Here is a 7,500-nt window from a genome sequence, read left to right on the forward strand (position 1 = left end):
CACGCACGCACGCACGCACACACACACACACACACGCACACACACACACACACACACTTTCTGGGTTCCATTTCGCTTGAGCATCCCTATAGCTCCCCCCCATATCAACTCCTAATCCTAAAAAACATGATATTTTTTATATGCAGAGCTGGTGTTTAGAGTTGTGTATTGTTTGTGGAGGTGAAGCTGTTTATCTGTGTGTTGCCTGGGTGTGATTGTGGGAGGGTGAGGGAGAGGAAAGCCAGTGGCCAGGAGACTGCATGCCTCCATTTCATTGTGTCTCTAATGTCATTACAGGCAATGACTACTCTGTGTGGCACGTCAGGCTCGCCGTCTGTCAGGCTCAGATAGACACGGTGACAAATCTCTATCACTCCCTCCCCTTCCCTTCCCTCTTCCTCCCTCCCTCCTCCTCCCTCACCCCCACCCTCCCCTCCCTCCCCACGTCTTCGAGTAACACACAGAAGAGAATGACCTAAACCTGGGCCATCGCCTACATGTAGGTGGGCCTCTGTGCTGGTGGTGAATCATGCCAACTATTAGGGCTAATTTAAAGCTTTAGCAGCTAAAGAGATTAGCAGAATGTACATCTGGGATTAGCTTGATAGTGGTGTATCATGGTGTAATGTGTTCAAGCGTTCAAGGCTGTGGCATGTCTATGTGTCTATGTGTGTGTGTGTGTGTGTGTGTGTGTGTGTGTGTGTGTGTGTGTGTGTGTGTGTGTGTGTGTGTGTGTGTGTGTGTATGCCTCCTTCTATTAACTCACGTTACAGTGGAGTCATTAGCAGACAGAGATATTTTTAAAGCTCTGCCATCATGAGAAGAGAGAACTGTCTATTGTTGAAGAGAGAAGGGGGCTAGTTACCTCTTCATTTTTACACTGTCTGTTGTTGAAGAGTCAAGGGAGCTGGTTGCCTCTTCATTTTTACACTGTCTGTTGTTGAAGAGAGAAGGGGGCTAGTTGCCTCTTCATTTTTACACTGTCTATTGTTGAAGAGTCAAGGGAGCTAGTTACCTCTTCATTTTTACACTGTCTGTTGTTGAAGAGTCAAGGGAGCTAGTTACCTCTTCATTTTTACACTGTCTATTGTTGAAGAGAGAAGGGAGCTAGTTACCTCTTCATTTTTACACTGTCTGTTGTTGAAGAGAGAAGGGGGCTAGTTACCTCTTCATTTTTACACTGTCTGTTGTTGAAGAGAGAAGGGAGCAAGTTACCTCTACATTTTTACACTGTCTGTTGTTGAAGAGAGAAGGGAGCTAGTTACCTCTACATTTTTACACTGTCTGTTGTTGAAGAGAGAAGGGAGCTAGTTACCTCTACATTTTTACACTGTCTGTTGTTGAAGAGAGAAGGGAGCTGGTTACCTCTACATTTTTACACTGTCTGTTGTTGAAGAGAGAAGGGAGCTGGTTGCCTCTTCATTTTTACACTGTCTATTGTTGAAGAGAGAAGGGAGCTGGTTGCCTCTTCATTTTTACACTGTCTATTGTCGAAGAGAGAAGGGAGCTGGTTGCCTCTTCATTTTTACACTGTCTATTGTTGAAGAGAGAAGGGAGCTGGTTGCCTCTTCATTTTTACACTGTCTATTGTTGAAGAGAGAAGGGAGCTAGTTACCTCTTCATTTTTACACTGTCTATTGTTGAAGAGAGAAGGGGGCTAGTTACCTCTTCATTTTTACACTGTCTGTTGTTGAAGAGAGAAGGGGGCTAGTTGCCTCTTCATTTTTACACTGTCTATTGTTGAAGAGTCAAGGGAGCTAGTTACCTCTTCATTTTTACACTGTCTGTTGTTGAAGAGTCAAGGGAGCTAGTTACCTCTTCATTTTTACACTGTCTATTGTTGAAGAGAGAAGGGAGCTAGTTACCTCTTCATTTTTACACTGTCTGTTGTTGAAGAGAGAAGGGGGCTAGTTACCTCTTCATTTTTACACTGTCTGTTGTTGAAGAGAGAAGGGAGCAAGTTACCTCTACATTTTTACACTGTCTGTTGTTGAAGAGAGAAGGGAGCTAGTTACCTCTACATTTTTACACTGTCTGTTGTTGAAGAGAGAAGGGAGCTAGTTACCTCTACGTTTTTACACTGTCTGTTGTTGAAGAGAGAAGGGAGCTGGTTACCTCTACATTTTTACACTGTCTGTCGTTGAAGAGAGAAGGGAGCTGGTTGCCTCTTCATTTTTACACTGTCTATTGTTGAAGAGAGAAGGGAGCTGGTTGCCTCTTCATTTTTACACTGTATATTGTTGAAGAGAGAAGGGAGCTGGTTGCCTCTTCATTTTTACACTGTCTATTGTTGAAGAGAGAAGGGAGCTGGTTGCCTCTTCATTTTTACACTGTCTATTGTTGAAGAGAGAAGGGAGCTAGTTACCTCTTCATTTTTACACTGTCTATTGTTGAAGAGAGAAGGGGGCTAGTTACCTCTTCATTTTTACACTGTCTGTTGTTGAAGAGTCAAGGGAGCTGGTTGCCTCTTCATTTTTACACTGTCTGTTGTTGAAGAGAGAAGGGGGCTAGTTACCTCTTCATTTTTACACTGTCTATTGTTGAAGAGAGAAGGGAGCTAGTTACCTCTTCATTTTTACACTGTCTGTTGTTGAAGAGAGAAGGGAGCTAGTTACCTCTACATTTTTACACTGTCTGTTGTTGAAGAGAGAAGGGAGCTAGTTACCTCTACATTTTTACACTGTCTGTTGTTGAAGAGAGAAGGGAGCTAGTTACCTCTACATTTTTACACTGTCTGTTGTTGAAGAGAGAAGGGAGCTGGTTACCTCTACATTTTCACACTGTTTATTCTATCTGACTTTGATTGGCTTGACTGGAACAAGAGACCTAGGCGTATTGTTATAGACTAACGTCATATTATACCTCAATTCCACAGCCCTGTAGCCACTCCAAACCCACCCCTCATCCCAAACCCTCCCCCCCACCCCCCACCCACTGTTAGACCCTCTATCCCCTATTCACCCCCACCCAACCCCAGTCGCCCCCAGGACCTCGTGGACAGAAAGGCAGGAAACACACACGTGGCAAACTCAACGGAAGGATGTGACATCAGCAACCACAGACAATTAAAGGTGTAAAGGTGCTTCCTTCCCTAAACTGTTCCAGAGAGCACAAAATGGGAACCAAAACTCACTGTGCTTCCCTCTCCCTCTGCCGAGAAACAAGAGAAGAGGAGAGAGAGATGTCCGATTCTTCTGCCCACCTCAACCAGTCGGCTTCTTACTCTTGAGATTACCATTGAGAAGACCAATAGAGATTCCCTCCATGTCCCGTGTCATTAAACAAGGCACTTCTAGGTGGCACAAAGCCTTCTGAGAGAAATCTCACCAGCTTTTGTCCATCAAAAGGGGAAAAAATCCCCACAACCGCACTGCCCGCCATCAGATCTGGATTCCGTCGTGATGCAACAGGACGCATCGTTGTGATTGTGAAACATTAACCGAGAGGACAAACACCTTCTTCTCTACTGTTTCTCAAAACATGTGTAAAGCCTCCCCTAAATGTTTTTTAGCAGAAAACGGGAGGGGGAAAAATAGCTAAGTAAAGGCTTTCTCAGTGATCATGTGAAATGACGGATGAAGTGCATTTCTGTGTGGCAGTGCAGAGTGACTAGAGCCCTTTTGAGGTGCAACGCTAGATGAAAGCATTGGTAGAGAGAGGAGCGTTCTTATTCATGCATTACAGGGCATCCTGTCAGCACCTTAACTGCAATCGCTTTCCTCCACACACACTGCAATCAAGTGGAAGCTGGTCTAACAGCTCTAAACAGCCTCCCTGCCCAGCCCTAAACAGCCTCCCTGTCCAGCCCTAAACAGCCTCCCTGCCCAGCCCTAAACAGCCTCCCTGCCCTGCCCTAAACAGCCTCCTTGCCCAGCCCTAAACAGCCTCCCTGCCCTAAACAGCCTCCCTGCCCAGCCCTAAACAGCCTCCCTGCCCAGCCCTAAACAGCCTCCCTGCCCAGCCCTAAACAGCTTCCCTGCCCAGCCCTAAACAGCCTCCCTGCCCAGCCCTAAACAGCCTCCCTGCCCAGCCCTAAACAGCCTCCCTGCCCAGCCCTAAACAGCCTCCCTGCCCAGCCCTAAACAGCCTCCCTGCCGAGCCCTAAACAGCCTCCCTGCCCAGCCCTAAACAGCCTCCCTGCCGAGCCCTAAACAGCCTCCCTGCCCAGCCCTAAACAGCCTCCCTGCCCAGCACTAAACAGCCTCCCTGCCCAGCCCTAAACAGCCTCCCTGCCCAGCCCTAAACAGCCTCCTGCCCAGCCCTAAACAGCATCCCTGCCCAGCCCTAAACAGCCTCCCTGCCCAGCCCTAAACAGCCTCCCTGCTCAGCCCTAAACAGCATCCCTGCCCAGCCCTAAACAGCCTCCCTGCCCAGCCCTAAACAGCCTCCCTGCTCAGCCCTAAACAGCATCCCTGCCCAGCCCTAAACAGCCTCCCTGCCCAGCACTAAACAGCCTCCCTGCCCAGCCCTAAACAGCATCCCTGCCCAGCCCTAAACAGCATCCCTGCCCAGCACTAAACAGCCTCCCTGCCCAGCCCTAAACAGCCTCCCTGCCCAGCCCTAAACAGCATCCCTGCCCAGCCCTAAACAGCCTCCCTGCCCAGCCCTAAACAGCATCCCTGCCCAGCCCTAAACAGCCTCCCTGCTCAGCCCTAAACAGCCTCCCTGCTCAGCCCCATGAGTAGAGAATATAGGTAATAGCAGAAGCCTTCAAAGTGCTTTAAATGGAAGAAAAAAATGATACGAGGAAGTTGGTATCTGATGTGTCAGCCGTGGGGGACAATAATTTATCTTTTTCAGTCAGAGATTATTGCAATTTGTATACTTTTATTAATTAACATGCGTGAAGACAACGTCATATTCAAGAAATTTTATTTAAAAAAAACAAAGGCCTGGTTATTGACTTAAAATCTACATGATGCATATGTCGAAACCTCACCCAATCAACAAACCTCTTTCCAACAAGCATGTTGTTGCCATGGCTTTCTATTCTTGGACAAACGGAAATCCATTCAGCACACAGTGGTCTCCTTTTTCATCTCTGTGTGCTTTGAGAGAAAAGTAAAAACCCTGTAACTCCTGTCTCAGTGGAGAGACTGTGAGTTAACAGGTAACAGGGCCTTTTATGTCCAGTGCTGCCTACTACTGTATTCTGTTCTGAGAGGGGAGAGGGGGAGCAGGTGGAGAGGAGGAGCAGGGGGAGAGGAGGAGAAGCAGAGGGAGAGGAGGAGCAGAGGAGGAGCATGGAGGAAGGATGAGCAGGGCGAGAGGAGGAGGAGAGGAGGAGCATGGGAGAGGAGGTGGAGAGGGGGAGCAGCAGGGGGAGGAGGAGGAGGAGAGGAGGAGCAGCAGGGGAGAGGAGGAGCAGGGGAGAGGAGGAGCAGGGGGAGAGGAGGAGCAGGGGGGAGGATGAGCAGGGGGAGAGGAGGAGCAGGAGGAGAGGAGGGGCAGGGGGAGAGGAGGAGCAGGGGGAGGATGAGCAGGGGGAGAGGAGGAGCAGCAGGGGGAGAGGAGGAGCAGGGGGAGAGGAGGAGGAGAGGAGGAGCATGGGAGAGGAGGTGGAGAGGGGGAGCAGCAGGGGGAGAGGAGGAGGAGAGGAGGACCAGCAGGGGAGAGGAGGAGCAGCATGGGGAGAGGAGGAGCAGGGGGAGAGGAGGAGCAGGGGGAGAGGAGGAGCAGGGGGGAGGATGAGCAGGGGGAGAGGATGAGCAGGAGGAGAGGAGGAGCAGGGGGAGAGGATGAGGAGAGGAGAGGAGGAGGAGATGAGGAGCAGGGGAGAGGAGGAGGAGAGGAGGAGCAGGGAGAGAGCAGGAGGAGCGGAGGAGCAGCAGGGGGAGAGGAGGAGCATGGGAGAGGAGGAGGAGAGGAGAGAGAGGAGGAGGAGGAGGGGGAGAGAAGGAGGAGAGGAGGAGCAGTAGGGGGAGAGGAAGAGGAGAGGAGGAGCAGGGGGAGGATGAGCAGGGGGAGAGGAGGAGCAGGGGGAGAGGAGGAGGAGAGGAGGAGCAGGGAGAGAGGAGGAGGAGCGGAGGAGCAGCAGGGGGAGAGGAGGAGCATGGGAGAGGAGGAGGGAGGAGAGGAGAGGAGAGGAGGAGGAGGGGGAGAGAAGGAGGAGAGGAGGAGCAGCAGGGGGAGAGGAAGAGGAGAGGAGGAGCAGGGGGAGGATGAGCAGGGGGAGAGGAGGAGCAGGGGGAGAGAAGGAGGAGAGGAGGAGCAGCAGGGGGAGAGGAAGAGGAGAGGAGGAGCAGGGGGGAGGATGAGCAGGGGGAGAGGAGGAGCAGGGGGAGAGAAGGAGGAGAGGAGGAGCAGCAGGGGGAGAGGAAGAGGAGAGGAGGAGCAGGGGGAGGATGAGCAGGGGGAGAGGAGGAGCAGGGGAGAGAAGGAGGAGAGGAGGAGCAGCAGGGGAGAGGAAGAGGAGGAGAGGAGGAGCGGGGGAGGATGAGCAGGGGGAGAGGAGGAGCAGGGGAGAGGAGGAGGAGAGGAGGAGCAGCAGGGGAAGAGGAGGAGCATGGGAGAGGAGGAGGAGAGGAGAGGAGGAGGAGGTGGAGAGGAGGAGGAGCAGGGGGAGAGAGAGGGAATAGTCAGGCGGCTGCTGCAACTGAATGTCTCACTCAGCACCTGCAAACAGGGCCTATAGTGTCATACAGAGCAGGAATGGTGGACAGATAGCCACCCGTCATAGCCAAAATGGAGACAGGTGAGAACCATCTTTCCACAGTCCATTGCTGACTCCCCCAAGGATAAGGTGACTTGACACAATGTGTCAACCGCTCTTTGAAAGCAGGCCAAGGACTGTAAAACTGCAGCTGCTGCATGGGTCCAATGAAAGCAGCAAGCGAGAGAGAGCTGCCGGACAGCTGAATACTGCTCCCTGTCGCCTGCTACCTGCTCGCCTGCCTGCTTCCTTTTGCTGCATCAGCGACGTGACTTGGGGACTGTAACTACATTTCATGCATGCAATAGCTGATATGATTATCATGGATTGAGTGGCTGATGATAATCCACAATCAAAGTCGTCACTAATTGATTATGTTGGGTTGACAGGCCAGTGATATGATTTGGAAGAGAGATCAGATAATATCACAGAACATTGTGAATCACAGAGTGTTACCGTAGATACAGGTTCTCCGGGTTCTGTGCCAGACTACTCGGTGAACCGTAGGTACTGAGTGAAGTATAGAGCAGAACATTTATTCTGACACGTCAATGTTCTTGTGGAGAAAACCAGCAGTAGAGGGAACCATTTGGAAAGGCTGAAATGAATCCATGGCATGAGTAAAGAGGGCTTTGGACAGAGTCAAATCCTTGTCAGATTGTGAAAATGAAACAGGATGGAATAGCTCCAGGTGGGGGAAGATGGACGTCATGGTTTAGGTAAATAGAAGTGGTTTATGTTGTGGTGGAGAAAGCTGTTCAGCTTCTCTCTCTTCCTCTCTTGCTCTCCACCTGTCTCTCTCTAACGGTGTTTTCTCCACAGCCTATGTTAGCGTGTGCAGTACATTA

At 50.8% G+C, this 7,500-nt stretch overlaps 1 protein-coding gene across 6 annotated transcripts in view; it reads right to left on the minus strand.

Annotated features, from left to right (window-relative positions):
* LOC115111166 (myocyte-specific enhancer factor 2C-like) overlaps positions 1 to 7,500 on the minus strand; it is a 132,184-nt gene that overhangs the window by 87,532 nt on the left and 37,152 nt on the right. The window contains exon 1 of one of the 6 annotated variants that reach the window (XM_065011430.1): positions 3,134 to 3,156. The exons of the other annotated variants lie outside the window; for them this stretch is intronic. The gene's annotated coding sequence lies outside the window, so the exon portion shown is untranslated. Of the gene's footprint in view, positions 1 to 3,133; positions 3,157 to 7,500 lie in introns of those variants that run through there. 6 annotated transcript variants of the gene reach the window in all.

This window comes from Oncorhynchus nerka, linkage group LG27 (genome assembly GCF_034236695.1).
Source record: "Oncorhynchus nerka isolate Pitt River linkage group LG27, Oner_Uvic_2.0, whole genome shotgun sequence".
NCBI lineage: Eukaryota > Metazoa > Chordata > Actinopteri > Salmoniformes > Salmonidae > Oncorhynchus > Oncorhynchus nerka.